Source organism: Capricornis sumatraensis, chromosome 2 (genome assembly GCF_032405125.1).
Source record: "Capricornis sumatraensis isolate serow.1 chromosome 2, serow.2, whole genome shotgun sequence".
NCBI lineage: Eukaryota > Metazoa > Chordata > Mammalia > Artiodactyla > Bovidae > Capricornis > Capricornis sumatraensis.
In genome coordinates this window covers 64,676,957-64,700,456 of record NC_091070.1, presented here as the reverse complement: position 1 = coordinate 64,700,456, position 23,500 = coordinate 64,676,957, and the positions used below count along the sequence as shown (strand labels likewise).

Below are 23,500 nucleotides of genomic sequence, written 5' to 3'. Positions count from 1 at the left end.
TCAGGGTTTGGAAAAGTAATGTTTAATTTTGGAGAATGTTCTCATGAACGACTCCTATAAGTGGCAAGAAAGAAAAAAAATACCACGTTTTGAGAACCTGCTGTATTCCAAGTACTGAACTGAGTGCCTAATTCCTCTCATTCACTCTTAAACAGCAACCCCATAAAGTGGGTTATTACCATCTCTGTTCTACAGATGTGAAAAACAGGGCTCAGAGAGGTTAGGGTAAGTTCTTTAGGTCCACACTACTAAGAGGTGGAGTCCAGATTGAAACCCACATCTGGTGCCTGCAAAGCCCTTGCTCTTTCCACTACCCCTGCCACCAGTTGTGTGCGCTAACTTCTCCTGACTACGTGCTTGTCTCTGATATTTGAAGTATGATATGAATTAGCTGACACTTAGAAGAGTTTGAATTGTTATACTTTGCATTTATCATAAGAAAGGATCCAGGAACCATAATGAGGAACATGTGGTTTCAAGCCTCCCTGTTGATGCTTCTCTCTGAGATACGGAGAACACCATCTATTTTAAATTTTGTGTCTGAAGCAAGTGCTGTCTACAGGTGGAGTCAGGGTGTTTTCTACTGAACCCCTCAAATAACTTTAGTTGACCCAGTCACTTTCTGAGATGCAAGGAATAGCTCCTACTTTATAGCAAATGGATGCTTTGTTTTACCTATTCTGACCCAGGATGTTCTTATTGTTTAGTCATTAAGTCACGTCCATCTCTTTGTGACCCCATGGACTGCAGCAGACCAGGCTTCCTTGTCCTTCACTATCCCGAAGTTTGCTCAAACTCACATCCATTGAATTGGTGATATCATCCAACCATCTCATCCCCTGTTGCCCGCTTCTCCTCCTGCCCTCATCCAAGCATCACGGTCTTTTCCAATGAGTTTTCTGCATCAGGTGGCCAAAGTCTTAGAGCTTCAGCTTCCAATTAATATTCAGGGTTGATTTCTAAAGATTGACTGGTCTGATCTCCTTGCTGTCCAAGGGATTCTGAAGAGTCTTCTCCAGCACCACAATTTGAAAGCATCAATTCTTTGGCACTCAGCCTTCTTTATGGTCCGACTCTCATATCCATACATGACTACTGCAATAACCATAGCTTTGACTATACAGACCTTTGTCAGCAATGTGAAATCTCTGCTTTTATTACACTGTCTAGACTTGTCTAACTTTCTAAGAAGCAAGTGTCCATTAATTTCATTACTGCAGTCACCATCAGCAGTGATTTTGGAGCCCAAGAAAAAAAATCTGTCAGTTTCCACTTTGGGAAAAAGTGGCCATCTATTTGCCATAAAGTGATGGGACTTGATGCCATGATCTTATTTTTTTGAGTGCTGAGTTTTAAGGTAACTTTTTCACTCTCCTATTTCACTTTCAGCAAGAGGCTCTTTAGTTCCCATTCACTTTCTACCATTAGAGTGGTATTATCTGCATATCTGAGGTTGTTGGCATTTCTCTTGGCAGTTTTGATTCCAGTTTATGATTCATCCAACCTGGCATTTTGCATGATGTACTCTGCATATAAGTTAAATAAGCAAGGTGACAATATATAGCCTTGATGTACTCCTTTCCCAATTTTGAGCCAGTCTGTTGTTCCACGTCCAATTCTAACTGTTGCTTCTTGACCTGGATACAGGTTTCTCAGGAGGCAGGTCAGGTGGTCTGGTATTCCCATCTCTTGAAGAATTTTTCACAGTTATGATCCACACAGTCAAAGGCTTCCGTGTAGTCAATGAAGTAGATGTTTTCCTGGGATTCCCTTGCTTTTTCTATGATCCAACAGATGCTGGCAATTTGATGTCTGGTTCCTTTGCCTTTTCTAAACCCAGCTTGAACATCTGAAAGTTCTCAGTTCACGTACTGTTGAAGCTTAGCTTGGAGAATTTTGAGCATTACTTTGCTAGCATGTGAAATGAGTGCAATTGTGTGATAGTTTGAACATTGTTTGGCATTGCCCTTCTTTGGGGTTGGAATGAAAATGACCTTTTCCAGTCCTGTGGCCATTGATGAGTTTTCTAAATTTGCTGACATACTGAGTGCAGCACTTTAACAGCATCATCTTTTAGGATTTGAAATAGCTCAGCTGGAATTCCATCACCTCCACCGGTTTTGTTTGTAGTGATGCTTCCTAAGGCCTACTTGACTTCACACTCCAGGATGTTTGGCTCTAGGTGAGTGACCACACTCTTGTGGTTGTTCGGGTCATTAAGACCTTTTTTTGTATAGTTCTTCTGTGTATTCTTGCCACCTCTTCTTAATCTCTTCTGCTTCTGTTAGGTTCTTGCCATTTCTGTTCTTTATTGTGCCCATCTCTGCATGAAATTTTCTCTTGGTATCTCCTATTTTCTTATGAGATTTCTAGCCTTTCCCATTCTATTGTTTTCCTCTATTTCTTTGCAGTGTTCAGTTAAGAAGGCTTTCTGATCTCTCCTTGCTATCTCTGGAACTCTGCATTCAGATGGGTATATCTTTCCCTTTTTCCTTTTCCTTTCACTTCTCTTCTTTCCTCAGGTATTTGTAAGGCCTCCTCAAACAACCATTTTGCCTTTTTGCATTTCTTTTTCTTTGGGATGGTTTTGGTCACCACCTCCTGTACAGTTTTATGAACCTCCATCCATAGTTCTTTAGGCACTCTGTCTACCAGATCTAATCTCTTGAATTTGTTCATCACTTCCACTGTATGATCATAAGCAGATTTGATTTAGGTTATACCTGAATGGCCTAGTGGTTTTCCTTACTTTCTTCAATTTAGCCTGAATTTTGCAATAAGGAGCTCATGAGCCACAGTCAGCTCCTGGTCTTAGTTTTGCTGGCTGTATAGAGGTTTTCCATCTTCGGCTGGAAAGAATATAATCAATCTGATTTTGGTATTGACCATCTGGTGATGTACATGTGTAGAGTCGTCTGTGTTGTTGAAAGAGGGTATTTGCTATGATAAATGTTTTCTCTTGACAAAATTCTGTTAGCCTTTGCCCTGATTCATTTTGTACTCCAAGGCCAAACTTGCATGTTACTCCAGGTATCTCTTCACTTCCTACTTTTGCATTCCAGTCCACTATGATGAAAAGGACATCATTTTTAGTGTTGGTTCTAGAAGGTCTTGTAGGTCTTTATGTATCCATTGAATTTAAGCTTCTTTGACATTAATGTTTGGGGCATAGACTTAGATTACTGTGATATTGAATGGTTTGCCTTGGAAATGAACCGAGATCATTCTGTTGTTTTTGAGATTGCGCCCAAGTACTGCATTTTAGACTCTTTTGTTGACTGTGAGGGCTACTCCATTTCTTCTAAGGGATTCTTGCCCACAGTAGTAGATATAATAGTCATCTGAATTAAATTCACCCATTTCCGTCCATTTTAGTCCACTGATTCCTAAAATGTCGATGTTCACTCTTGCCATTTCCTGATTGACCGTGTCCAATTTACCTTGATTCCTGAACCTAACATTCCAGGTTCCTATGCAATATTATTCTTTATAGCATTGGACTTTACTTTCACCACCAGACATATCCACAGTTGAGTGTTGTTTCCACTTTGGCTCAGCCTCTTCATTCCTTCTGGAGCTACTTCTCCACTCTTCCCCAGTAGCCAGGTTTTGAAGTGGACTTTACAAGTGGTGAAATATGCCCGTGAAGGAACCTGGGATCTGTGTACTAACCCTGCCAGCCGGTTGCTCCTTTCCTTCCTGGCACAATTCAGTATGACCTGGTACCTCTTTTTCTTTTTTGGCTGTACCACGTGGCATGGAGGATCTTAGGTCGCTGACCAGGGATTGAACCCGTGCCACCCCCAATGGATGTGGGGAGTCTTAACTACTGGATCACCAGGGAAGTCAGCCTTTTTTTTTGGTACCTCTTTTTTTTTAATTAATTATTTTTGCCTTTTCATACTGTTCATGGGGTTCTCAAGGCAAGAATACTGAAGTGGTTTGCCATTCCCATCTTCAGGGGACCACATTTTGTCAGAACTTTCCACCATGACCTGTCTGTCTTGGGTGGCCCTACATGGCATGGCTCATAGTTTCATTGAGTTAGACAAGGCTGTGGTCCATGTGATTAGATTGGTTAGTTTTCTGTGATTGTGGTTTTCAGTCTGTCTGTCCTCTGATGGAGAATGACAGCATCAGACCTTGCTCTCATCACCAGTCACATCCACAACTGGATGTTGATGAAAGTGAAAGAGGAGAGTGAAAAAGTTGGCTTAAAGCTTAACATTCAGAAAACAAAGATTATGGCATCTGGTCCCATCACTTCATGGCAAATAGATGGAGAAACAGTGGAAACAGTGTCAGACTTTAGTTTTTTGGGCTCCAAAATCACTGCAGATGGTGACTGCAGCCATGAAATTAAAAGACGCTTACTACTTGGGAGAAAAGTTATGACCAACTTAGACAGCATATTAAAAAGCAGAGACATTACTTTTCCAATAAAGGTCTATCTAGTCAAGGCTGTGGTTTTTCCAGTAGTCACCTATGGATGTGAGAGTTGGACTGTAAAGAAAGCTGAGTGCTGAAGAATTGACGCTTTTGAACTGTGGTGTTGGAGAAGACTCTTGAGAGTCCCTTGGACTGCAAAGGAGATCTAACCAGTCCATCCTAAAGGAGATCAGTCCTGAATATTCATTGGAAGGACTGATGCTGAAGCTAAAACTCCAATACTTTGGTACGTGATGTGAAGAACTGACTCATTTGAAAAGACCCTGATGCTGGGAAAGATTGAAGGCAGGAGGAGAAGGGGATGACAGAGGATGAGATGGTTGGATGGCATCACCAACTCAAAGGGCATGAGTTTGAATAAACTCTTGGAGTTGGTGATGGACAGGGAGGCCTGGGTGTGCTGCAGTTCATGGGGTCGCAAAGAGTCAGACACAACTGAGCGGCTGAACTGAACTGAATTATTTTCGGCTATGCTGGGTCTTCATTGCTGCACAAGCTTTTCTCTAGTTGTGGTGAGTGGAGGCTACTCCTTGTTGCAGTGCACTGGCTTCTCATTACAGTGGCTTCTCTTGTTGTGCATCGTGGGCTCTAGGGTACGTGGGCTTCAGTAGTTGTGCTGCACTGGCTCTAGGCTCAATAGTTGTGGTGCATGGGCTTAGTTGCTTCGTGACATGTGGGATCTTCCTGGACCATGTACTGAACCCATGTCACCTGCATTGGCAGGTGGAGTCTTTACCACTGAGCCACCAAGGAAGCCCTTGGTACCTCTTTTTCTAAGTAGGTCCTTCCTCATCTGTGAAATACCCTGGGGTGTCCAGTTTCATGTTGGGGAGGGAAAGATGAAAGCAGGACCTCCAGTTTGAATCCAGAAGAATCTTAATATATGTTTTTGAATGAGATGAAATCCTATATTGTTTTCTGGTTCTATCCTAAATTCCACCCGCTTTAATTTCCAAATATTTATTTTTCAATGAAGATGAACCTCATCTGCTCAGTATCTTCCACATAGCATTTATATACCAGAGAGAATGAGTCTCTCAGGCATTGATCAGCTTGTTAGGGCTTTTAGAGGTTTATCAACTATGCTTCTTTGAAAATCAGCCCCGAGTTTCTGAGTGACTGTCCAGGTTTGTGTCAGTGCATCTCTGGGTCGTCACCAACAAATGGCTTTTGAGCTAAGTGCTCAACACTGGCAGGTCTCTCTTTGAGCATCTAGTTTTGTTTTTGTTTTTTTTTTTTTTTTTGTCTTTTGCATGCACTTTAATAAGTGCCTTTGACAACACCAAGAAGCACCTTTGTTCCAACACCAAGAAGCACCTTTGGCTAAGGCTGGAGTCACACTTTATTTGGTTGAGGTGACTTGAGATAAAGATCTGAGGTGCAAGAAGCGCCGCAAGATGAGTGTGGTTTGAGGTCTCATGATTCTAACATGCAGCTCTGTCTTTTGCAAACTAGGGCAGTCTTCAGGGTTGGAGGAAGGTAGTGTGGCTTGAGGGGGGGAAGCTGCCTGCCGGTGGGATACAGGAGGCAGATGCTGTTAAGATCAATATGAAATTAATCTCTTTAACCAGACCTTGGATTGCTGAGAATGATACAGGCTTCAGATGGGCTGCTGAGCCCAACTGTGAAACTGAAACCATGTTGGGGGTTCAGCTCATTTGCTTCTCCAGCATTAAGATTGGTCTCTAGAGACCCATTCAGACTAAACAGTATTAAAAACAGGAAATTTGCTCCTAGCAGCATAGTTGCAGGAAAACTTTTTCCACTTGGGCAAGAATGAGAGTTAAAAACAGAAACTCCATCCTCCAGGCTTGTTTTCTTCTTATATAAAAGTAATGTTTGCAATTCCCAACGACTGGAAGCAGCTTGGCCCTACTTACTGCCTGTCAGACTACTGCCTGAGGGGATTCATTACAGAAGGTGGTAAAGAGCCCTTGTGAACACATTAAAAAATGTGGAGGCAGTGCTCTGTGGAGGACGCTGACTTGGTGATGTTTATCTTCACCTAAGATCGCGTATGCAGAATTAACGCGGGAAGCACTTAGGGGAGACCTAGAGAACAGCTATTGTTTAATTTGATTCAGCACCCATTTATGGTGTATATTCTGGATTGGGTCCACAGGTTATGTATTCATTTATTCAGTCATTGTTAACTGAGCACGTACTGTGTGGTGTGCATAGGTGCCTCAGACATGTGATGTGCTTTTTATCCCTTTTGTACTGTGGGACCTGCTCGGGTTTGCTCCTGACAGTCAGCCTAGGGCAGCCCTGAATCAAAGGGTTCAACTCCTGGGACTGCTGCTCTTCTGCATAATTTGCTGCTGAGATTGATGGGGGTGGACAGGGGGACATTTTGGAAGAAGAGAGTGAGGACAAAGAGGAAAGTAAAACCTTGAGAGGAGGGCTTCCCTATCGGCTCAGTGGTACAGAATCTGCCTGCCACCGCAGGAGACTCAGGTTCGATCATGGCGCCAGGAAGATCCATCATGCTGTAGAGCGACTCAGCCCCTGCAGCACAACTATTGAGGCTGTCCTTTAGAGCCTGGGAGCCGTGATTACTGAAACGTGCACACCCAGCCCTACAGCCAGAAAAAGGCCCGCACAGTAAACAAAGACCCAGCATAGACAAAAATAAATAAATTTATAAATTATATGTATATATTTTAAAAAGCTAGAGAGGAAATGCTGTTCTTTTCTTCCTCTCCCACTGTGATGTTACTCTGCCTAAGTAGTCCAGCAGGGAGAGAGTGGACTGAAGGCCTCAGTGAACGTGAGTTACCCTACCCTCTGTTCACCATGCTTGACCAACGTGTCATGAACAAGGTTCTGCAGTAGAAGAAACTGTGTGGTGAAAAGATTCTTTACAGCTGTGTGTCATGATTTTTTGCTGGTAAGAAAAACAGAACTGCTTTTTAAAACTTTAAAGTGGAATATATGCACAGAAAAGTGCACTTATTAGAAGTGAACAGCTCAAATTTTCTATCCACTTGAACTTTTACAAACTGAGCATATCTACATAACCTGCATGCAGATCAAGAAATAGAGCATTACCAGCACCTCGGAAGTCCCACTTGTGCTCTGTTAAAATATACTATAAAGCTCTTTCCTGGGGCTTTTTTCCAGTGTATGCTCTGCAATGTTGAGAGGAGAAATAATGTCCCTACCTAGCCTGCTAATCTCTGAATTTAAGAGGACAGGCAGGCCAAACACAGCCTTTCCTGGCTTTCTCCTCAACCTTCCTTTCTTTTTCTGGCTTGCAGCTGTTAGTATCCTATTAACCTTCTCTTATATTCAGCCCCTGGTTTCTGACTATAGAGATGTGTTTTGATGTGTTCCCTTGTTCTCTTTTTCCTTTGGCTATCCCATGAGTCATGTAGGATCCTAGTTCCCCAACCAGGAATATCAAACCCATGCCCCCTGCACTGGAAGCTCAGGGTCTTAACCATTGAACTTCCAGGGAATTCCCCATTTTAGTCTGTCTTTGTGTTTTACATTTATAAAATATACTGAAAGTGAACAGGTGCATTTCTTTATAAAAAAAATGTTACAGAGAACATCTTCAAAACAGAGTAGATTAGCAGGGCTTTCGTATGTGTGCTGCTTTAGTATCCTCCTCAGCTTTGGTACTCTTCAGGCTGAGTGTATGCCCGATTTAACTGTTGTATGTAGGATTATATTACAGCCCAGCATTATGAGTTATTATCCACATGCAAGCGGAGCAGTTGGCAAGCCTTCTGGGAAGCTATGCCTTTGCTTGGGGTAGCGTCACGCTTGATCACATGGCCCCCATAGAAATGGAAGGTGTATATATAAAGGGGAGCCCATAAGAAGAAAGGTCATAGAGTTAGAATTTTGTAAACTGGACAGACTTTATGATGACTTTTTAAGATGACTTTAAAATGTCATCCATCATGCAATTGTGGTTTTGGTTAAGACTGGGCTGTAGTGCCACAGAGTCTGGGTTGGAACCCCATCTCTGACATTGCTAGCTGTGTGACAGGGCAGCTTTCTGGACTGCTCTCTGATTCAGTTGTTTCATCTGTAAAATGATGATAATAGTATCAACTTCATGGATTATTGTGAGGAGTAAATTATTAGTGTATCTAAAGTGCTTTGAATATCACCTAGTATATTTCAATAGTGAATAAATGTTGTTCTTGTTACTTTAACATCTGTCATGACACCAGATTGGCAACTGTCTGAACCTCTTCTTTTCTTTAAATCTAAAAGCCAGTCAGGATAGGATTGAGGTAGAATATAAGTTTCCACTATGGAAGTTTACTTCACAGCCAACTTCATTTGCACATGGTTATTTCATAAGATGAGGACCTACATCCACAGCATGGGAAAGAACAATAACGTTTTTTAAGGCTTAATCTTCATTTCCTATAAATTCTTTCTATAGTAAGGTAGAACCATTGTAAACTTCTTATCAGTTTCACTCTGCAGGGGTGGCTGAAGTTTTCCTTCTCAAAAAAAGTGAAGTTTCCATATCAGCAAGATTGATATTACCTGGGAACTTACTGGGCTCTACCTTAGACCTACTGAATCAAAATTCTAGGGGTGGCATCCATCAAACTTTTAAAATAGCTGTTCCCTTCTCCATGGGATCTTCCTAACCCAGGGATCGAACCCAAGTCTCCCGCATTGCAGGCAGATTCTTTACTAGATGAGCCACAAGGGAACCCCAAGAATACTGGAATGGGTAGCCTATCCCTTCTCCCATGGATCTTCCCAACCCAGGAATTGAATCGGGGTCTCCTGCATTGCAGGCGGATTCAGAGTATAGAGTTTTCTGAATCAAGAATCGAACTTGTCAATCTTAAGGGAAATCAACCCTTGAATACTCATTGGAAGGACTGATGCTGAGGTTGAAATGCCAGTAGTTTGATCATCTGATGTGAACGGCTGACTCATTGGAAAAGTCCCTGATGCTGGAAAAGATTGAGGGCAGAAGGAAAGGAGAGCGTCAGAGGATGAGATAGGTGGATGGCATCACTGATGCAGTGGACATCAACTTGGGCAAACTTCGGGAGATGGTGAGGGACAGAGAGGCCTGGTGTGTTGAAGTCCATAGGGTTGCAAAGAGTCAGACATGACTGATTGACTGAACAGCAACAACAACAATCAAAAATGTCCTGAGTTTCCCTGCATCCGTCAGTCACTGGTAATAATTGCCTTTTGAAGAACATCTGGCTCTTAAAAGGAACTCTTGAGGGCAGTCCTCCAAAAAAAGAGACAAAAAGATACAGATACTAACGTTTGGAAGTTAAAGCACACCCATTGGCTGGTACACATGAAAATAGTAAAGAAATCCAAATGTATTGATATATAGATGTAGAACATTAACAGCACCTCCTGTACCATCAAAGCTGGTCAGAAGAGTATGGTAGGAAACTAAGGAATTCTGAAATACATCCTGATACCAGAGTGGGCTATGGGAAAACCACTCTGTGTGTCCTGTCCCTAAGACTTCCTGGGAGAGCCCTGTGCCTACCCTCATGTGTCTTCTAGTTAGGTCTGTGGTCTATAAACAGTCTCCTGTATCTTCTACATCTACCAGTGTGGGCATTAAGAATAGATATTCATAAAGATGACTTCACGTCCTGCCATTGCCAAATCCTTAGACATTAAGAAAGAATATACTGAATAATTTGAAATTTTGAATGTACATGAAGTTGACAGTGATTTCTGGTTAACTAAAATATCAGAAATATGTTTTTATTAAGAAAATCTCATTTTGTGATCATTTAGCCAAAAGTGGTTTGGAACTTCCCTGGTGGTCCAGTGGCTCAGACTCCATGCTCCCAATGCAGGGGTCCTGGGTTCGATCCCTGGTAAGGGAACTAGATCTTACATGCTACAACTAAGACCCTGCACAGCCAAATAAATAAATTGAATAAATAAAAGTGGCTTAACCATTGCTATGTGATGATCATTCATGCTGTTCACTGAATATTCAAGGCTGTTTATCTCCTGTTGTGTGATACAATTTCAGTTTCTGGTCCCATTGTGTGTGGCAGGGGGGGTGGGGGGGGAGGTTGCATATGATGAGCTCTGTGAGTATATTTAAGAAGAAATGATGTCTGAGCCTTCAGTTGCTGATCTATGACCTTGCAAAGCCCTTTTCCTTCTGGCATCAAGATCAGTAACATTGGAGACAGATAGTTCTGTCAGAGAAGCTACAACCACCAAGACTCCCTACTGACCCACAAGTAGCATGAGCCAGAAATAAGCTTTTGTTGTTTTCAGCTACTATGCTTTAGGGATTTGCTGCTGCTGCTGCTGCTAAGTCGCTTCAGTCGTGTCCGACTCTGTGCGACTCCATAGACGGCAGCCCATCAGGCTCCCCTGTCCCTGGGATTCTCCAGGCAAGAACACTGGAGTGGGTTGCCACTTCCTTCTCCAGTGCATGAAAGTGAAAAGCGAAAGTGAAGTCACTCAATCGTGTCCGACCCTTAGCGACCCCATGGACTGCAGCCCACCAGGCTCCTCCGCCCATGGGATTTTCCAAGCAAGAGTACTGGAGGGGGGTGCCGTTGCCTTCTCCCTTAGGGATTTGCTACAGTAACCTAACTTTGTCCTGACTGCTAACTCTTCAGTGTTGAGCTTGTTGAGTAACTTTAACTTTAGTTGTGCATACAGGCATACATGCATACTTCAGTTGTGTCCGACTCTGTGCGACTCTATGGACTGCAGCCCGCCAGGCTCTTCTGTTCATGGGATTCTCCAGGCAAGAATACTGGAGTGGATTGCCATTTCCTCTTCTAGGAGATCTTCCTGACTCAGGGATCAAACCCAATCCCTAGGATGTCTCAAATGCATTAGCAGGCAGGTTCTTTACCACTAACACCACCTGGGAAGCCCAACTTTGGTAGAGTATTAGGTATTTTAAGAAAATAGATCAAGGTGATTTGTTCATGTACTTTCATTTATTTTCAATGATAAATGATCTTAATGTGTTTCAAAGTGTTGTTCACTGGCTCAGTCATATCCGACTCTTTGCGTGCCCATGGACTGCAGCACACCAGCTTTCCTGTCCTTCACCATCTCCTGGAGCTTGCTCAAACTCATGTCCATTGAGTCGGTGATGCCATCCAACCATCTTGGTGTCTTCCCCTTCTCCTCCTGCCTTCAGTCTTTCCCAGCATCAAGGTCTTTTCTAATGAGTTGACTCTTTGCCTTAGGTGGCCAAAGTATTGGAGCTTCAGTATCAGTCCTTACAGTGGATATCCAGGACTGATTCCCTTTATGATTGACTGGTTTGGTCTCCTTGCAGTTCAAGGGACTCTCAGGAGTCTTCTCCAACACCACAATTCAAAAGCATCAATGCTTTGGTGCTCAGTCTTTATGGTTCATCTCTCACATCCATACACGACTACGGGAAAAACCATAGCTTTGACTATATAGACTTTTGTTGGTAAAGTGATGTCTCTGCTTTTTAATACACTGTCTAACAGTCATCAAGACAGTACGGTAATGGCACAAAGACAGAAATATAGATCAAGGGAACAAAATAGAAAGCCCAGAGATAAATCCATGCACCTCTGGACACCTTTGACAAAGGAGGCAAGAATATACAATGAAGAAAAGACAATTTCTTTAACAAGTGGTGCTGGGAAAACTGGTCAAGCACTTGTAAAAGAATGAAACTAGAACACTTTCTAACATCATACGCAAAAATAAACTCAAAATGGATTAAAGATCTAAACGTAAGACCAGAAACTATAAGCTCCTAGAGGAGAACATAGGCAAAACACTCTCTGACATAAATCACAGCAGGATCCTCTATGACCCACCTCCCAGAATATTGGAAATAAAAGCAAAAATAAACAAATGGGATCTAATTAAAATTCAAAGCTTCTGCACAACAAAGGAAACTATAAGCAAGGTGAAAAGACAGCCTTCAGAATGGGAGAAAATAATAGCAAATGAAGTGACTGACAAAGAATTAATCTGAAAAATATACAAGCAACTTCTACAGCTCAATGCCAGAAAAAAACGACCCAATCAAAAAATGGGCCAAAGAACTAAACAGACATTTCTCCAGAGAAGACATACAGATGGCTAACAAACACATGGAAAGATGCTCAACATCACTCACGATCAGAGAAATGCAAATCAAAACCACACTGAGGTACCATTTCATGCCAGTCAGAATGGCTGCTATCCAAAAGTCTACAAGCAATAAATGCTGGAGAGGGTGTGGAGAAAAGGGAACCCTCCTACACTGTTGGTGGGAATGCAAACTAGTACAGCCACTATGGAGAACAGTGTGGAGATTCCTTAAAAAACTGGAAATAGAACTGCCTTATGACCCAGCAATCCCACTGCTGGGCATACACACTGAGGAAACCAGAATTGAAAGAGACATGTGTACCCCAGTGTTCATCACAGCACTGTTTATAATAGCCAGGACATGGAAGCAACCTAGATGTCCATCAGCAGACGAATGGATAAGAAGGCTGTGGTACATATACACAATGGAGTATTCAGTTCAGTTCAGTCGCTCAGTCGTGTACGACTCTTTGCGACCCCATGAATCGCAGCACACCAGGTCTCCCTGTCCATCAGCAACTCCTAGAGTTCACTCAGACTCATGTCCATTGAGTCAGTGATGCGATCCAGCCATCTCATCCTCTGTCATCCCCTTCTCCTCCTGCCCCCAATCCCTCCCAGCATCAGAGTCTTTTCCAATGAGTCAACTCTTCTCATGAGGTGGCCAAAGTACTGGAGTTTCAGCTTTAGCATCATTCCTTCCTAAGAAATCCCAGGGCTGATCTCCTTCAGAATGGACTGGTTGGATTTCCTTGTAGTGCAAGGAAGGGACTCTCAAGAGTCTTCTCCAACACCACAGTTCAAAAGCATCAGTTCTTCGGTGCTCAGTTTTCTTCACAATCCAACTTTCACATCCATACATGACCATTGGAAAAACCATAGCCTTGACTAGACAGACCTTGGTTGGCAAAGTAATGTCTCTGCTTTTGAATATGCTATCTAGGTTGGTCATAACTTTTCTTCCAAGGAGTAAGCATCTTTTAATTCCTGGCTGCAGTCACCATCTGCAGTGATTTTGGAGCCCCCAAAAAATAAAGTCTGACACTGTTTCCACTGTTTCCCCATCTATTTCCCATAAAGTGATGGGACCAGATGCTATGATCTTCTTTTTCTGAATGTTGAGCTTTAAGCCAACTTTTTCACTCTCCTCTTTCACTTTCATCAGGAGGCTTTTTAGTTCCTCTTCACTTTCTGCCATAAAGGTGGTGTCATCTGCATATCTGAAGTTATTGATATTTCTCCCGGCAATCTTGATTCAGTTCAGTTCAGTCGCTCAGTCGTGTCCGACTCTTTGCGACCCCATGAATCGCAGCACACCAGGCCTCCCTGTCCATCACCAACTCCCAGTGCTCACTCAGATTCACGGCCATTGAGTCAGTGATGCCATCCAGCCATCTCATCCTCTGTCGTCCCCTTCTCTTCCTGCCCCCAATCCCTCCCAGCATCAAAGTCTTTTCCAATGAGTCAACTCTTCGCATGAGGTGGCCAAAGTACTGGAGTTACTCAGCCATTAAAAAGAATACATTTGAATCAGTTCTAATGAGGTGGATGAAACTGGAGCCAATTATACAGAGTGAAGTAAGCCAGAAAGAAAAACACCAATACAGTATACTTACACATATATATGGAATTTAGAAAGATGGTAACGATAACCCTGTATGCAAGAGAGCAAAAGAGACACAGATGTATAGAACAGTCTTTTGGGCTCTGTGGGAGAGGGCGAGGGTGGGATGATTTGGGAGAATGGCATTGAAACATGTATATTATCATATGTGAAACGAATTGCCAGTCCAGGTTCGATGCATGATACAGAATGCTTGGGGCTGGTGCACTGGGATGACCCAGAGGGACGGGATGGAGAGGGAGGTGGGAGGGGATTTCAGGATGGGGAACACATGTACACCCATGGCAGATTCATGTTAATGTATGGCAAAACCAATACAATATTGTAAAGTAATTAGCCTCCAATTAAAATAAATTTATATTAAAAAAGATAAAAAAATACACTGTCTAGGTTTGTCATAGCTTTTCTTCCAAGGAGCAAGTATCTTTTAATTTCATGACTGCAGTCACCATCTGGAGTCATTTTGGAGCCCAAGAAAATAAAGTCTGCCACTGTTTCCATTCTTTGCCCATTTATTTGCTACGAAGTTATGGGACCGGATGCCATGATCTTAGTTTTTTGAATGTTGAGTTTTAAGCCAGCTTTTCCACTCTCCTCTTTCACTTTCATCAAGAGGCTTTTTAGTTCCTCTTCCCTTTCTGCCATGAGGTTGGTGTCATCTGCATATCTGAGGTTATTGATATTCTCCGGGCAATCCTGATTCCAACTTGTGCTTTATCCAGCCCAGCATTTTGCATGATGTTGCATATAAGTTAAATAAGCAGAGTGAAAATATATAGCCTTTACATACTCCTTTCCTAATTTTAAATCAGTCTGTTGTTCCACTTCCGGTTCTAACTGTTGCTTCTTGACCTGCATACAGGTTTCTCAGGAGGCAGGTCAGGTGTTCTGGTATTCTTATCTCTTTAAGAGTTTTTCACAGTTTGTTGTAATTCACATAGTCAAAGAGTTTAGCATAGTAAATGAAGCAGATGTAGATATTCTTCTTGAATTCTCTTGCTTTTTCTATGATCCAGTAGATGTTGGCAATTTGAGCTCTGGTTCCTCTGCCTTTTCTAAATCCAGCTTGAACATCTGGAAGTTCTTGGTTCACATACTATTGATGCGTGGCTTGGAGAATTTTGAGCATTACTTTGCTAGCATGAGAAATGAGTGCAGTTGTGTGGTAGTTTGAACATTGTTTGGCATTGCCCTTCTTTGGGATTGAAATGAATACTGACCTTTTCCAGTCCTGTGGCCACTGATGAGTCTTCCAGATTTGCTGGCATGTTGAGTGCAGCATTTTCACAGCATCATCTTCAGGAATTGAAATAGCTCAGCTGGAATTCCATCACCTCTACTAGCTTTGTTTGTAGTGATGCTTCTTAAAACCCATCTGACTTTGCACTCTAGGATGTCTGGCTCTAGATGAGTGATCACACATCGTAGTTATCTGAGTCATGAAGATCTTTTTTTAATGGTTCTTCTGTATATTCTTGCCCCCTCTTCTTAATATCTTCTGCTTCTGTTAGGTCCTTTATTTCTGTCCTTTATTGTGCCCATCTTTGCATGAAATGTTCCCTTGGTATTTCTAATTTTCTTGAAGAAATCTCTAGTCTTTCCCATTCTTTTGTTTTCATCTATTTCTTTGCATTGTTCAATTAAGAAGGCTTTCTGATCTCTCCTTGCTATTCTTTGGAACTTTGCATCCAGATGGATATATCTTTCCTTTTCTCCTTTACCTTTCACTTCTCTTCTCAGCTATTTATTGGTAAGGCCTCCTCAGACAACCATTTTGTCTTTTTGCATTCCTTTTTCTTTGGGATGGTTTTAATCACTGCCTCCTGTACAGTGTTATGAACCTCCATCCATAGTTCTTCAGGCACTCTGTCTATCAGATCTAATCCCTTGAATCTATTTGTCACTTCTACTGTATAATCATAAGGGATTTGATTTAGATCATATTTGAATGGCCTAGTGTTTTTCCCTGCTTTCTTCAGTTTAGCCTGATTTTTGCAATAAGGAACTCATGATCTGAGCCATAGTCAGCTCCCAGTCTTGTTTTTGCTGACTGTATAGAGCTTCTCCATCTTCAGCTGGAAAGAATATAATCAACTTGATTTTGGTATTGACCATTTGGTGATGTCCATGTGTAGAGTCGTCTCTTGTGTTGTTGGAAGAGGGTATTTGCTGTGACCAGTGCTTTCTATTGGCAAAACTCTGTTAGTCTTTGCCTTGCTTTATTTTGTACTCCAAGGCCAAACTTGCTTGTTACTCCAGGTGTTAAAAGTGTTAGAAGGCCTTTCATGTATGCAGGACTCTCTTTAGTTTTTCTTTGACTCCTTTTTCTCTTGGAACCCTCAAACCCACTTATATTTTTGAAGAAGTTGGTTCTAAAAAGGACTTTTGCCCTATAGCTCTGGATGGCAAACTCTTAATATGTCCTGTGGACTCCATCTGGCCACTACCCGATTTAGTAAAGTTTTCTTGGAGCATAGCCATGCCATTTGTTTGTGTAGTATTTGTGGATGCTTTTGTACTACAAAGACAGAGCTGAACAGTTGTGACAGAGACCATATGGCCCATAAAGCCTAATATATTTGCTGTATGGCTCATAATAGAAAAATTTTGCCAGCTCCTATCTCATAAATCCTGATTACTAGGAATAGAAAGATTCTCAGATGATTTGCCTGAATTGTTGCAGATACCTAGCTCTTGGACATTCTGTCTGATGGAATGAAGCTCTTCTCCTGGATCTGCTGTTGTTGTTTAGTCATTAAGTTGTGTCAGTCTTTGCAACCCCATGGATCTGCAACATCCCTTTATTTTATCCATACCTTGAAGGCAATGAAACAGCATATCCCATTTGGATTCTGCCTGTGAAGATGCAAAGATGCCCTCATACCTAATAATCTGACCACCTTCTTTGTCTTTGTTCAGACCAGCTGCTGGGCAAGCTGCTAACAAGTCCACCTGCCATGTGACTGCTGCTCAGAGATCCTGCTTTGTTCCTGTTGGTGATGACAGTTAAACCTGCCATTGTGATAGGGCTTTTTCAAGCTGCCTGGGAGAGAGGTGATCAGGTTGTCTCACATGATGGGTCACGAATGCGAGGCTATGTGAGGAAATCAGGAAACTGGAAACTGTCTGCCATATCCACCGTCACACAGCCAGGCCACACAACAATGGAGCATTATTCATCACTGCTCAGAATCCAGCAGTAACTGTAGGAGGCCAACAGCAGCTCTCTGTCTACCATTCAGAGCTCCCCAAGAGAGTTCATCTTTAACCAATTTGGCAGACCCTTATTAACATTCTTTTTTTTTTCAGGGTTTTGTTTTTTTTTCAATGGTGCTCTCAGTTTATTTTATTTTTGGCTGAGATGTGCAGCATGTGGGATCTTAGCTCCCTGACCAGGGATTGAACTCAAGCCCCCTGCAGTGGAAGCCCTTAAAGTGTGGAGTCTTAGCTACTGGATCCCAGGAAGTCTCCCTTATTATTAACAGCATCTTTATTTGGGGTCATCTAAAGGTTGACAAGGGCTTCCCTGGTGGCTCAGTGGTGAAGAATCTGCTTGCCAATGCAGGAGACATGGGTTCAATCCCTAGGTCAGTAAGACTCCTTAGAGGAGGAAGTGGCAACCCACTCCAGTATTCTTGCCTGGAAAATCCCATGGACAGAGGGTTACAGTCCATGGAATCTCAAAGAGTCAGACACAACTTAGCAGCTAAACGACAATGCTTGACAGTCTCTCTTTTGCCTGTACTTACTTTGCTTGGGGCTCAGTCAGATGGGGCGTGGAAAAAGCGTTAAATGACAAAAGACATGGTAGATTATGATCAAGGAATCCTTGTGATCATCTTTTTAAAAGCAGCTGTGGGAATAGCAAGAGTCTTCAATTCTGTTCCCATAAGTCCACCTTTCATCTTTTCTCACATGAGCTTCTCTAAGGAATCTCTTTTTGCAGGGAGGAGGAAAGTGGTAGCATTGGATAGCCATCTATTTGTCCTGTGAATTCCTTGCTTATGTCCAGAAAGTATGAAGGGCGCATATGGGACCTACCAGGTCTCACGTGCCACTTGGACAGTTGTCTATGGGAACATTCCTTAGCAAAAAACACTGTTAGAAATAGACTAGTCTTGTATAAACAAAGATATGTGTTTTGGTGATCTCAAAGTTCAGTTTCTTGATTCCTTCAGGAACTAGGAACTTAAACTAAAAATATGAATTTATGTTTCTCTCTGTATATCTGAGTATTTGCTGCTGTGTTCAATTGTATTTCTTTAAAATTTTATTTATTTGTTTGACTATGCTGGGTCTTAGTTGCTGCACTTGAGAGCTTTGATCTTTGTTGCAGCATGTGGAATCTAGTTCCCTGACCAGAGATCGAACCTGGGCCTCTTGCATAGGGAGCATAGAGTCTTAGCCACTGGACCACCAGGGAAGTCCCCAACTCTTTTTTACTTTACTTTTTTCTCTTTGCATAAAAAAGAAGCCCTAGATAAGTAGACAGGGATTTCTGTTATCTTTTTAAAATATAATTTTATGTATTTATTTTTGGCTGTGCTGGGTCTTTGTTGCTGCACATGGGTTTTCTCTAGTTGCTGTGAGTGGGGGTTACTCTTTAGTTGTAGTGCTCAGGCTTCTCATTGCGGTGGCTTCTTTTGTTGTGGAGCACAGGCTCTAGGGCATGCGGGCTTCAGTAGTTGCAACTCCCAGGCTCTAGAGCACAGGGCTAACAGTTGTGGTGCACGGGTTTAGTAGCTCCATGGCATGTGGAATCTTCCTGGATCAGGGATTGACCCATGTTTCCTGCATTGGCAGGCAGGTTCTTCACCACTGACCGACCAGGGAAGCCCTGTTTTTATCTTTTGAATAAGGTGATAAAAGTTGCATTCAGTAGAGAGGGTATATTTTAGGGTCTGATACTAGAGGGACCCTAGACTTTCCTCTAAACCCTCATCTCCATTCTAGATGAAAGGTGGTGAAGTATGTGATTAAAAGTATGGCTTGTTTTCCAGTTTCACAGATTACTGGCTGTGATCCTGGGCTAGTCCTTATCTCTCTGTGCTTTACTTATCTGTAAAAGGGGGTAATGATACCTACCTCAGAGTTGTTGTGAGGACTAAATGAGTAAGTAAATATAAAATACTTAGAACTGTGCTTTTGTTGTTGTTTTGTTGCCAAGTCATGCCCAACTCTGTTTCGACCCCATGGACTAAAGCCCACCAAGTTCCTCTGCCCATAGGATTTCCCAAGCAAGAATACTGTAGTTTCCATTTCCTTCTCCAGGAGATATTCCAAACCCAGGGACTGAACCCATGTCTCCTGCATTAACAGGTGGATTCTTTACCATTGAGCTATTAGGGAAGCCCAGAACAGTGCTTAGCAGATAATAAATGCTGCTGCTGCTTCTAAGTCGCTTCAGTCATGTCCGACTCTGTGCGACCCCATAGACGGCAGCCCACCAGGCTCCCCTGTCCCTGGGATTCTCCAGGCAAGAACACTGGAGTGGGTTGCCATTTCCTTCTCCAATGCATGAAAGTGAAAAGTGAAAGTGAAGTCACTCAGTTGTGTCCGACTCTTAGTGACCCCATGGACTGCAGCCTACCAGGCTCCTCCATCCATGGGATTTTCCAGGCAAGAGTACTGGAGTGGAGTGCCATTGCCTTCTCCAATAATAAATGCTGCTGCTGCTGCTAAGTCGCTTCAGTTGTGTCTGACCCTGGGCGACCCCATAGATGGCAGCCCACCAGGCTCCCTTGTCCCTGGGATTCTCCAGGCAAGAACACTGGAGTGGGTTGCCATTTCCTTCTCCAGTGCATGAAAGTGAAAAGTGAAAGTGAAGTCGCTCAATCGAGTCCGACTCTTAGCGACCCCATGGACTGCAGCCCACCAGGCTCCTCCGTCCATGGGATTTTCCAGGCAAGAATACTGGAGTGGAGTGCCATTGCCTTCTCTGATAATAAATGCTACATAAGTATTATTATTATTAACTTCTTGATACCTGATCACAATCTTATCCAGCACACAATAAGTTCTCCAATACCTTTTCTATTCACAATAATATGTCCCTCTGTCCTCTCTGGTAGCATGTGCATTTTAATAGAGGCATTGTGAAGTTACAGCTAACTCAGATGAATTACTATACTGGAGAGAATTTCTAGTATTCTACAGGGTGGTGGGGAAAATAATTTGGGGGCACATTGTGATAAAAGGTTGAAGAATCTGGGGCAATCACATGCTTAGAGAGTATCTAGAAAGGTAGAAAATTGAATATGTCTCATCTTCCTTCCATTTCTATCCCCCAATTTTCTAAATTCAAGCAGTCATAGGGTCTGCACAGCCTTCTGTGGAAATCTGAGCTGGCTCTGTAGCTTCCTTCCTATGTCTTATAACCACGTTCAGCAACAAGAATGCTAGCTGACCACTGATTGCCCTAATGGATTCAAGGGCACAGTAGTACAGAAATGATGCAGTGCTGAGTACTGGATAATGTGGAACCAAGGAGAGCTAAGCTAAGAAGGACAACCCGGTACTGAAAAGGAGAAATGTAAGGTTGCTTCCTGATGCTGCTCCTCCACTGCCAGAAAACTGAAATGACCAGGGCACTGTAAATTGGTCTGTTGTTAATACTGTCAAAGACATCGGTAGCAACAATTTGGAAAGCCAACTTAAAGCTACTCAAGCTGCTGGGAAACTGCCTTCTAGGAAAAGCAACCCCCAATAGGCAACATAATCTGGGCTGGTTTGATTCCAAAGTTTGTGTCCTTCTTGGGCAGAACTGACTGTAGTCCTGTTCAGTTTGAATCTACTTGAGTGTTCACCAGCATTGCTTCCAGAATGTCAGAACAGACTGGGGCTGTGGTAGATAGAGGTGCTGCCCCAGCATTCATTTCTCTACTGGCATCTCCCTATAATTAAATCAGTGAACAAGCTGTACGGGGTCTTGGAAACATTGCAGGTGATGGTTTTGTTTTCCAAGACTTGGTTATCAAGTGTGGTGCCATCAATCTGCTGCTGGGTCTTCTTGCAGTTCCTAATGTATCATCTTGAATATGCACCTTAGTAGTAACAAGAACCCTGAATCCTTGCTAGATGCTACTGAGTAAATTATTTTTTAAGTAATTAATTAATTTTTGACTGTGCTGGGTCTTCATTGTTGTGCATGGACTTTCTCTAATTACAGCAAGTGGGGAATACTCTCTAGTTTCGGTGCACAAGCTTCTCATTGTAGTGACTTCTTTTGTGGCAGAGCATGAGCTGTAGGTACCTGGGCTTCAGTAGTTGCAGCACACAGGTTCAGTGGTTGTGGCTTGCGGGCTCCAGAGCATGCGCACAGTAGTTGTAGTGCGCAAGCTTAATTGCCCTGACGCATGTGGGATCGTCCCAGGCCAAGGATCAAACCTGTGTACCCTGAATTGGCAGGCAGTTTCTTATCCACTGGACTGTCAGGGAAGTCTGCAAATTATACTTTGCTTCATCTCCTGTATCATGATGTCCAAAAGTACTAGCAAATGCACAGACAATGTCAGATATTAAAGCTGGCCACCAGCACCAGATTCAGTGAGTTGTGAATCATGGTTTAGTCCCATTCTTCATTGGTGTTCTAAGGCAGACTTTAAGATGCAAAAAGAAGCTGTGTGGACTGTGAACAACCAAAGAAGTGGTGGAACAGTTGAACAGATTGTGTAACATCATTCATTGTGGCATAATAGAATTGTTGATGAACCTTTTAACTGTGAAACATACCAAAATTACCCTAGTTATTCTGGATGCCCTTTCAAGTATCTTGGGTTGCTGAGAAATTAGGTGAAACTGAGAAACTTAGTGTAATTGAAGAATGCAGAGGTTTGGATAAAACTGAGGCTCTATAAAACCGTGAAAATGAGTCAGTACCCAAAGCTTCATTAAACTTGATTGAGAGATACTTCTGTATGGAGGAACAAGAATATCAAAATTTGGGCCAGAAACTACCTCTGAGGCTATAGTTCAGGATGGCATTCTGAGACCATTATCTTTCAGACTATACAACTGAAGCGTAAATTTGTCATATCAAACATGTACTAGGTTTGGTATAAGTTTGTCTTTCTGTTTCTCTACTAAGAATTCTTTACATGTGGTTTGCTATTTAGCACTTTTTACAAGGAGACTATACTTGAACAGTTCCAAACTGTACATATTGTATGAAGCTTCTCTCAGTGGGTTTATTTCTGTGTGGAATTTCATATTTTGCAGTATCCTGTAGATAAAGATTATTTCATCCTTTATTTTTAAAAAAGCAGCAGCTGCTGTTGTGGGTTAGCAGGCAGTCAGGGCTTACATGGTTCAGGGGAGGCCTCAAGCTTTGCGGCAGTTCTAATAGAAGTTGGACTTTATATTTTGTAGTGCCTGTATGTAAGGGATGGAATGCATGGATTGTCAGGGGATCTTGGTGCAAGGTGAAGGAAAAGTTGTCATTGGTCAGTCACAGTTCTTGCTATTTACCCAAAGGAGTTTAACATTACATCCACACAAAAATCTGTGCTCAAAATGTTTATAGCACCTTTATTCATAGTTGCCAAAATTTGCAAGGAGCCAAAGTGACCTTCAATAGGTGAATGTGTAAACTGTGGCACCTCCAAATGATGGGATAGTCAGCCTTAAAAAGAAATGAGAGGGCTTCCCTGGTGGCTCAGTGGTAAAAAAATCCCCCTGCCAGTGCAGGAGACACAGGTTCAATCCCTGATCTGGGAAGATCCCACGTTCCATGAAGCAACTAAGCTTGTGTGCCACAATTACTGAGCCTGTGCTCTACAGCCCAGGAGACACAACTACTGAGCCCAAGTGCCTCAGCTGCTGAAGCCTGCACATCCCAGAGCCTGTGCTCCACAACAAGAGAAACCAATTAGAAGCCCATGCATTGCAACTACAGAGCCGTCCCTGCTCACTGCAGCTAGAGAAAAGTCCACACAGCAATGATGATCTAGCACAGCCATAAATAAGTAAATGAATAATTTTTAAAAAAAATAAAAAATGAGATATCTAGTCATGAAAAGACATGAAAGAACCTTAAATGCATATTACTAAGTAAAATAACCTCAGATATGCAGATGGCACCACCCTAATGGCAAAAAGTGAAGAGAAACTAAAGAGCCTCTTGCTGAAGGTGAAAGAGGAGAGTGAAGAAGCTGGCCTAAAACTCAACATTCAAAAAACTATGATCATGGCATCTGGTTCCATCACTTTATGACAAATAGATGGGGAAGAAATGGAAACAGTGACAGATTTATTTTCTTGGTCTCCAAAATCACTGCTGATGGTGACTGCAGCCATGAAATTAAAATATACTTGCTCCTTGGAAGAAAAGCTATGACAAACCTAGACAGCATGTTAAAAAGCAGAGACATC

At 42.4% G+C, this 23,500-nt stretch overlaps 1 protein-coding gene and 1 pseudogene across 1 annotated transcript in view; both read left to right on the top strand.

The window, feature by feature from the left end:
* The window catches only part of STARD9 (StAR related lipid transfer domain containing 9), a 114,873-nt gene that overhangs the window by 24,424 nt on the left and 66,949 nt on the right, over nt 1-23,500 (top strand).
* Nucleotides 19,240-21,166, top strand: LOC138073473 (importin subunit alpha-1 pseudogene; annotated as a pseudogene).